This window comes from Medicago sativa, chromosome 4 (genome assembly GCF_051527215.1).
Source record: "Medicago sativa cultivar Bolivia chromosome 4, Bolivia_mono, whole genome shotgun sequence".
In the NCBI taxonomy this organism is placed as follows: domain Eukaryota; kingdom Viridiplantae; phylum Streptophyta; class Magnoliopsida; order Fabales; family Fabaceae; genus Medicago; species Medicago sativa.
In genome coordinates, this window is record NC_140752.1 from 49,900,437 (window position 1) to 49,911,230 (window position 10,794).

The following is a 10,794-nucleotide window of genomic DNA, read 5'->3' on the forward strand; positions in this document are numbered from 1 at the left end:
AAGGAGGATTGGCGTCGAAAGACGAGCTAAAAGTGGTTTCTTGTCGAAGGGGCGTTATTTCAAATTCAAATACGTCTGTAGCCGTTTTTAGTAGTTACATCTCGACCGTGTCTGTAGGCAGTTACTTAGTATAAGTAGCATATTCCTCTATAGACAAACGGGTCACAATTCGCATACACACAAAACTTACATACTCAAAGTATCCGCGCTTCAGGAAAACCGAGTAAACAAGTTGCAAATGTATGAATTTGTGCACCACTTTACTTTCATTTTAATGCAACTCTAGTTCGTCGTCTTAGTCTTTTAGACTCATTTTTTCTTTTTAATCTTTAATTTTAAAGCCTTAAAATTGTTCCCTTGGAGATAACCTCGACAGGTCTTACCCTGTGTCTGGATTTCGGCGGTTATATTCATAGTTTTCTACAACAGTCACCATTTTTAAGAAAACAATCAAGCACAAAAGGTCTTTTGATCTCGCTCGCCCTTGTTTTAAATCAGTTCAGTAGTTTACAAAAATCCAGGGTAAACAAATTGGCACACCCGGTGGGACAGTTTGTGCTTTTGTTCAAACTTTGGTGATTTTTTCTGTGTATGTTTTTGAGGAGTAGAAAGAAACTTCCACTGAAGAGAACTTCCGCGCTCATGGTTGTGTGATTGTTTCAGTCTGTAGCTTTTGTTGGAATTACGAGGAAACTTTTGAGCATTTGTTCCGTCGGTGCCCTTTTGCAGTGAGTCTTTGGACTTGGCTTGGTGGTTGAAACACCCCGTTTTCCCAACTTAAAAATTTCATAATAAAATCAGAGTAATTCATCGTAAACGGAATGTCACATTTCATAAAAATCACAAGTGGATTAAATAAATATTTATCCTTCAAAAATATCACAACGTAATCTTTAATATCTCGCAGCGGAATTATTTCAACATCATAAATAGTCTTTGGCACCAAGGCCTCATCATAAAAGTCTCATAAATACTCTAAAACATAATAATTAGTTCAATCCAACAACTTCATTATAAATCTCATAAAACAATACGCAAGGAATAGAAAACAAAGTTAAAACTCCCATCCTGTTACGTATCAGAGCACCTAAGACACACACACTTGTGAGGAGTCCACTCACGACCGCAACTAATCTTGGTTTCTTGCAAGTTACCCATACGAAGAGCAACATTTTCAAGCAGAAGGGGTGAGATTTCACAAACAACAATATTAAGCATATAATTCATCAACCACATTTAACAACTTAAACTTCATTAACTAGTATCATTAATCTTCCTACATTAGTCATAAACTTCATAATCATTCATCATCTTAAGCATCACAATCATTCATAAAGCACTTCATTAATAGCTCATAAACTTGACATCTTAACATCTTAACAACTCGACAACTTGACATCTTAGCATCTTAGCATCTTAACAACTCGACAACTTTGACTCGATTACGCAACTTCAACTCGACTATGCAACTCTTATCATCTTAAATCATCTCAATAATGCAAATGCATGTGGTACCAATCCAGGGCATCAAGCCCTCAACATAATTGAGCGTAAATTGGCTCCAGGGCATCAAGCCCCCAACATAATTGAGCAAAAGCTCCAGGGCATCAAGCCCCCAACATAATTGAGCAAAAGCTCCATCGTCGTGGTTGAGCAAAAGCTCCATCGTCGTGGTTGAGCAAAAGTTCAAGGGCATGAGCCCTCATCTATAAATGAGTATGCATGGACTCAACATCTTACGTCTTAGAAACTTCATGAACATCTTACAACTCTTTGACTTAGACCGACATTTACATCTTAAATAAGACTCAGAAGTATATGCAGCATATAAATAATCCATCTCATATCAGCATCATAGTACAATAGCATCAAATGATAATCAACAACTTCTTAAACATCGCATCATCATAAGCATCATAATTAACACATATAGTGCGTGAATAACAAGATCACATCCTTATATAACCCATCTTTAAATCACACATCTTAAAATAACACATCTTTAAATCAAACATTTTTAAATAGCACATCTATATATAACACATCTTTAAATCATAAATTACACTTAGTCAAATAATTAATCATTTACACTTAGTTAAATAACTCATCAATTACACATTGTCAAATAATTTATCATCACACTTCATCAAATAATTCATCATTTCAATTCTCATAAATAGCAGTTAATTCAGCTAACTTTAATTTGTTAGGGAAAGATAGGAAAACCATATGGATTCAAAGATAAGGGATCGGCCACTAAATTCCGAAAAACAAAACCATATACCAAGATTGATGTATATATACCTATATAATAAGGTGAAACTAAACTAGGAGAAGCTAGTCCATCTTATCTAAAATCTCAGAGTCCTTAACGCACACGTTTTCTTAAATTAAAGCAAAATTTGAAGTTCTTTACTTTTATATTTACTTATTGGATCATTACCTAAAGAAAAATGGAAAATATAATTAAGGTGAGGTCTCAAACTCCTTAGATGCATCTTACACTACTGCTTGAAATCTGCACTTATTAACCCAATTTTTGAGCAATAGCAGTCAACATTCTACTATTAGTCCCCTTGATCTTCTGTTACAAGGTATCCGTGATCAACTACTACTTAGCCTTATCTAAGGTTAAAACAAAAACTACTCAGATGCTAGTACAATATTACATCCTAATCCAAACTACACTGGACTAATAAATCTAGCTACTGAATATTATTATTTCATACCTGGAGTATCTCGAATAACCATATGAACCTATGCGTAACAGATTTGGCACAATTCTCGATTATTGTTATTATTATTATTAACAATACATAAATAAAGTTTCCAAAATTCCATAAACCGGTTCTAATATTTATGCTCTTAATTTCGAATCAAACAAGCAGACCTAGTTTTTATAAAACCAGCATCTAATTTCCTCAGATACATGGTTTCGGTTACTCATAGATATTAGGATTCCAATTTGTTTTCTATATAGAAACAAAATCTGAAATGGTTAATTAATAATGACTTGAAGAATAACACTCGATGGGTTTGGTTTAGAAATAATCAGATAAAATCTTGATCATTCCAAAGAAATAGGAGCTTATAGTTCCAATTATAAGGGTCGGCAACGATACCCAAACAGAAGAATTACACATGGATTTGAGATAGAGAAATACTCTTTACTTATAGCCGAGAGACAAACTCCACAATAATGAATAATGATCCCCAATTTCTATCTTAAACTTTATCTAAGCCAATTGAATGATGTAGAATAACGATATAAAACAAGTAACCACAGAAAGAACATGGTGCATTGAACAGCATATACAAGTATAAACATAAGAATTATCAGAACAAAATATAACCACGAACCAATTACGAATTTAGCACATACAAATAATGAATTCAGAGGCAATCATATGTCCAAAATCACAGCAGTAAATTAGAGCACAAATTTAACATCGATTTATTATAAGATCATAAGAAACAAATAAAATAAAATAAAAACACAACGCTTATGATGAAATAAACTCCCCCTTACATCAATTCAGCAGTTTTCCATCATCTAATCATCAATTCTCACTCAAACCCTAATTCCTCATAATCTCACAAACTCATCCTAAAACATGTTAGATGCAATCTAATGATCTACAGATTTAATATTAGTGAAAGATAGTCTCACCCTTACCTTTATAACAGATGAAATCGGCAGCCTCCAGGGTTCTCTCTTCTTCTCTTGTCTTTTCTCCCTTTTTCTCCTTGTTCTCTTCTTTTCCAAAAAGCGGTTTAACGTAAAACTCTTTCTAACCTAACTTCCGTATTTATAATACTAATCACTCTTCCTAAATCTATTTAGGCCCAATAACTTATTCTTCTTTCTATTCTAACCTCCAATTCTACTTACACTAATAATTCTCATATTCTAATAAATAATAGAATAATGCGACATAATAAAATACTAACACCTCATACATATAAATAAATCACATAAATAGATTCTAACTTAATAAAAATAATTAAATAAAAGGAGGGCGTTACAACTCTCCCCAACTTCAAAGAATTTCATCCTCGAAATTCAGAGCATATGAGAAAATGAATTTAATTTGGCTTCAGCATCTTAAACCATATACGTCAAAATAGAACTTCAAACAATACACAAAAATCACATCAAAGTTTGTCAGTTAGACATGATCACATAATAAAACATAATTAATAACTAGAAAATATGACGGCGCGATACAACGACTCATCTACTTGGCCGGATGGACCGACCTGCTCTGATACCAATTGTAACACCCCGTTTTTCCAACTTAAAAATTTCATAATAAAATCAGAGTAATTCATCGTAAACGGAATGTCACATTTCATAAAAATCACAAGTGGATTAAATAAATATTTATCCTCCAAAAATATCACAACGTAATCTTTAAAATCTCGCAGCGGAATTATTTCAACATCATAAATAGTCTTTGGCACCAAGGTCTCATCATAAAAGTCTCATAAATAGTCTAAAACCTAATAATTAGTTCAATCCAACAACTTCATTATAAATCTCATAAAACAATACGTAAGGAATAGAAAACAAAGTTAAAACTCTCATCCCGTTACGTATCAGAGCACCTAAGACACACACTTGTGAGGAGTCCACTCACGACCTCAACTAATCTTGGTTCAATGCAAGTTACCCATACGAAAAGCAACATTTTTAAGCAGAAGGGGTGAGATTTCACAAACAACAGTATTAAGCATATAATTCATCAATCACATTTAACAACTTAAACTTCATTAACTAGTATCATTAATCTTCCTACATTACTCATAAACTTCATAATCATTCATCGTCTTAAGCATCATAATCATTCATAAAGCACTTCATTAATAGCTGATCAACTTGACATCTTAACATCTTAACATCTTAACAACTCGACAACTTGACATCTTAGCATCTTAACAACTCGACAACTTTGACTCGATTATGCAACTTCAACTCGACTATGCAACTCTTATCATCTTAAATCATCTCAATAATGCAAATGCATGTGGTACCAATCCAGGGCATCAAGCCCTCAACATAATTAAGCGCTCCAAGGCATCAAGCCCCCAACATAATTGAGCAAAAGCTCCAGGGCATCAAGCCCCCAACATAATTGAGCAAAAGCTCCATCGTCATGGTTGAGCAAAAGCTCCCGGGCCTGAGCCCTCATCTATAAATGAGTATGCATGGACTCAACATCTTACGTCTTAGAAACTTCATGAACATCTTACAACTCTTTGACTTAGACCGACATTTACATCTTAAATAAGACTCAGCAGTATATGCAGCATATAAATAATTCATCTCATATCAGCATCATAGTACAATAGCATCAAATGATAATCAACAACATCTTAAACATGGCATCATCATAAGCATCATAATTAACACATATAGTGCGTGAATAACAAGATCACATCCTTATATAACCCATCTTTAAATCACACATCTTCAAATAACACATCTTTAAATCAAACATTTTTAAATAACACATCTCTATATAACACATCTTTAAATCATAAATTACACTTAGTCAAATAATTAATCATTTACACTTAGTTAAATAACTCATCAATTACACATTGTCAAATAATTTATCATCACACTTCATCAAATAATTCATCATTTCAATTCTCATAAATATCAGTTAATTTAGCTAACTTTAATTTGTTAGGGAAAGATAGGAAAACCATATGGATTCAAAGATAAGGGATCGGCCACTAAATTCCGAAAAACAAAACCATATACCAAGATTGATGTATATATACCTATATAATAAGGTGAAACTAAACTAGGAGAAGATAGTCCATCTTATCTAAAATCTCAGAGTCCTTAAGCCACACGTTTTCTTAAATTAAAGCAAAATTTGAAGTTCTTTACTTTTATATTTTAAGAACTTATTGGATCATTACCTAATGAAAAGTGGAAAATATAATTAAGGTGAGGTCTCAAACTCCTTAGATGCATCTTACATTACTGCCTGAAATCTGCACTTATTAACCCAATTTTTGAGCAATAGCAGTCAACATTCTACTATTAGTCCCCTTGATCTTCTGTTACAAGGTATCCGTGATCAACTACTACTTAGCCTTATCTAAGGTTAAAACAAAAACTACTCAGATGCTAGTACAATATTACATCCTAATCCAAACTACACTGGACTAATAAATCTAACTACTGAATATTATTATTTCATACCTGGAGTATCTCGAATAACCATATGAACCATTGCATAACAGATTTGGCACAATTCTCGATTATTGTTATTATTATTATTAACAATACATAAATAAAGTTTCCAAAATTCCATAAACCGGTTCTAATATTTATGCTCTTAATTTCAAATCAAACAAGCAGACCTAGTTTTTATAAAACCAGTATCTAAATTCCTCAGATACATGGTTTCGGTTACTCATAGATATTAGAATTCCAATTTGTTTTCTATATAGAAACAAAATCTGAAATGGTTAATTAATAATGACTTGAAGAATAACACTCGATGGGTTTGGTTTAGAAATAATCAGATAAAATCTTGATCATTCCAAAGAACTAGGAGCTTATAGTTCCAAATATAAGGGTTGGCAACGATACCCAAACAGAAGAATTACACATGGATTTGAGATAGAGAAATACTCTTTAATTATAGCCGAGAGACAAACTTCACAATAATGAATAATGATCCCCAATTTATATCTTAAACTTTATCTAAGCCAATTGAATGATGTAGAATAACGATATAAAACAAGTAAACACAGAAAGAACATGGTGCATCGAACAACATATACAAGTATAAACATAAGAATTATCAGAACAAAATATAACCACGAACCAATTACGAATTTAGCACATACAAATAATGAATTCAGAGGCAATCATATGTCCAAAATCACAGCAGTAAATTAGAGCACAAATTTAACATCGATTTATTAAAAGATCATAAGAAACAAATAAAATAAAAAAAACCAACACTCTTCACTACCCACATGAAAACACAACGCTTATGATGAAATAAACTCCCCCTTACATCAATTCAGCAGTTTTCCATCATCTAATCATCAATACTCACTCAAACCCTAATTCCTCATAATCTCACAAACTCATCCTAAAACATGTTAGATGCAATCTAATGATCTACAGACTTAATATTAGTGAAAGATAGTCTCACCCTTACCTTATATCAGATGAAATCGGCAGCCTCCATGGTTCTCTCTTCTTCTCTTGTCTTTTCTCCCTTTTTCTGCTTGTTCTCTTCTTTTCCAAAAAGTGGTTTAACGTAAAACTCTTTCTAACATAAGCTTCCGTATTTATAAGAGTCCTGCTCTTTACCTAAATGATTTCGCTCATTCCGAAAGTAAAATACCAAACTACCCCTACGCATGTTAACATGCGTTACGCAAGTTAACTTGCGTAGCGTGACTTAAGTCACGTAGCGTGAGTTAAGTCACGCTAAATACCGTTTTTAGTTCAAAACCCAGCATGCAAGCCCAAAACACGATTTTTTCTTTCCCTCCACCTCCAAAAACCCAAAAAGTGCAAATTTTTGGGTCATAATCTCAACTCCAAATCATTGCAAATCGTCAGGAAGCAAGTTTCTACGCTCATCAAGCATCAAAGAACAGGTAATGTATCACCAAAACTCATCCTATTTTCCTGGTTTTTTTGCCTGTCACGTCATTTTTTGTCAGTAGGTACTAGGTCTGAGCGTGAGTTAACTTGCGTAGGAAGATAACACTAGCGCAAGTTAACTCACGCTAGTGTGTGTTGCCCAGTCTGTGCCCAGAATTTGAAATTTTGCGCCACTTTTTTTTGCTTGCTTTGCTTGCCGCACAAGTCATTTATTTATGTTTTCTTTGTATTTTTTATTTAGTAGACATTGAGTGGCATGGTGGAACATGTGGCGGAGGATGGCGTTGAGCCCAAACCGGGCAAAAACAAAGCTTCCGGTGAATCTTCCGGTGTAGGCAAACCACCTAATGATGTGAAGTTTAAAGTGAAAATTCCTTTTTAAGTCGAAGCTCACATACTTCACAATCAAGCAAACCCTACCGGTAACATTGAAGAGAAGCCTAAACCGGTACATATCGGTGTTCGTGTTATTGAAGAAAACACTGGATCATTTTTTACAACAAACGAGAGATGGAAAGATCGAGAAGAATTGCTTGGTTGGGTTCGTCGACAAGCGGCTAGGGCGGGATTTACTATTTCTATAGATAAATCTAGTACAATAGCGCCATACATGACGATGCAATGTGAGAGGAGTGGTGAATACAAGCCACCTAAGACGAGGAAGAAACTGAAGCTTGAAGGCACGGGAACAAGGAAGTGAAATTGTCCGTTTAGGTTGAAATGCTTCTTTGAAAAAAAAACACAAGAATGGTGGATTGCAATGCTTTGTGGAGTTCACAACCATGATTTGGCGCCAAATTTATCCGGCCACCTTCTTGTGAAATTTGGACCGTTTGGATCGTTTATGTGTGATTATGTGATTGTGAGAAAAACGATGTTTTTAATTAATTTTGATCAATTATGTCGTATTATCCGATAAACTTCTTAAACTGGCATAATTTGGTTAAGTTATGAATGTGGCGTGATTACAGGTCTTTCTAGACTTATCAAAAGTCTGTTCTGTTACTGCATGCATGCAAGCAGTTTCTGTTTCGGCTATGAACGTGAGTTAACTCATGTAAGTGCAAATGGCAACGTGAGTTAACTCACGCACTCCATTACACTAACGCATGTTAACATGCGTTTTTTTTTACAAATAACATCAACGCATGTTAACATGCGCAATGCTTTTCAACAAATAACACTTACGCATGTTAACCTACGTAACGCATGTTAACATGCGTAAATATTTGTACTAGCGTAACTTAACATGCGCAGGGGTAGTTTGGTATTTTACTTTGGGAATGAGCGAAATCATTTGGGTAAAGAGCAGGACTCTATTTATAATACTAATCACTCTTCCTAAATCTATTTAGGCTCAATAACTTATTCTTCTTTCTATTCTAACCTCCAATTCTACTTACACTAATAATTCTCATATTCTAATAAATAATAGAATAATGCCACATAATAAAATACTAACACCTCATATATATAAATAAATCACATAAATAGATTCTAACTTAATAAAAATAATTAAATAAAAGGAGGGTGTTACAGTGGTAAATTGGACCTTACTATTGATAAATTATCTATTATATCTTTGCTTTCCTGTATCCCGGTGGATTGCTTATCTCAGGTTACTGACATTTTTGTTGCGGCAATTGTGCATACCCTTCATATTATTTGGATTTCCCTTAACTCTTCGAGATTCTCTTCGGACACAGTGACTATTCATGCCTGTTAGGTTCGCTTGCATGCCTCCATTGCAATGAGTGGTAATCTTTCAAGTGGTAAATGCCTACTCTCTGATGGTCCTTTTCTTGACTCTTTCTCTATGTCTGCTCACCACAGACAGATCTCGGACATCATTCATGTTCTTTGGAAAGCGCATTCTTCTTCGTGGTTGAAGGTGAATATTGATGGGTCAGTTGTTGGCAATCAGGCTGCTTGCGGTGGGTTATTCAGGGATCATTTAGGTACTTTGCTAGGCGCCTTCACTTGTAACCTAGGCACTGATTCTGTTTTTAAATCAATAGTTATGGAATACATTATTGCTTTGGGGTTTGCTACCCAAAAAGGGTGGAATCATCTCTGGTTGGAAAGTGACTCCTCTAGTGCTCTTATGGTTTTTCAAAAATTACTTCTTGGTACCGATCCTGCTGTGTAACAGATGGCATAATGCTCTTCATCGTGGTATCCAAGTCATCTCATCTCAGATAAGGCAATTGTTGTGCTGACAAGTTGGCTTCCATGGGTCATGTTGTTCACGACACTGTTTGGTTAACGACTTTACCCCTATCTTTGAGTGCTGATTTTTTTAGGGACAAAGTTGGTTTGCCTAATTACATATTACCTTAATCTGCTGTTTTTATTTCTTTCTGTTTCTGTTTTTTCTTGTTTTGAGGGTCTTGGCCTAGTCCCCCCTCTTGTATAGATTTTTCCCCTTTTTTAATAATATTTTGAGTTTGGCGGCATATGATAGAGGTTTTCCGAGGTGCCAACCTAGTTGGGATGTCAGTTGTAACGCCCTCTTTGTTATTTAATTATTTTTCTTGAGATAGAGTCAAATTATATGATTTATTTAAATTATGTGATATGTTGGTATTTTATTGAGTGGCTTTATTTTATTATTTATTAGAATATATTTAGTGGAGAAATATAATTATTAGAATAAGAAGATTTGGGGGCTGAAATAGAAAGAAGAGAGTTATTGGGCCTAATCAGATTTAAGAAGAGTAATTAGTAATATAAATAGAGGAGAGATTAGGTTGAAAGAGGAAGATATGCAAAAACAAGAATTTGGAAAAAAAACAAGGTTTAGAGAGAAGAGAAGAGAAGAGAAGAGTCAGAGAAGGAGAAGTCTGTAGACCTTGTTGCTAATCAATCTAAGGTAAGGTGGGACTAACCTTCTTTAATCATAAGTATATGGATGTCAGCTTTCTAATTCCGTTGGTCTGACGTCAAAATGATTTATAGAACTTGAGTTATGGTCAAATTACTGCACGTAGGTCACAGTCAATTTTTATGAATTTCAGCACAACTTTTCCCGAATTTTGATATGAAAACTGGTATTGATCGGTGCAGAATTGGTCTTAGGTGTAAACACAAAAGTTGTAGGTATGGATGTTACCTTTCTAATGCCGTTGCTCTGAAGTCAAAACGAT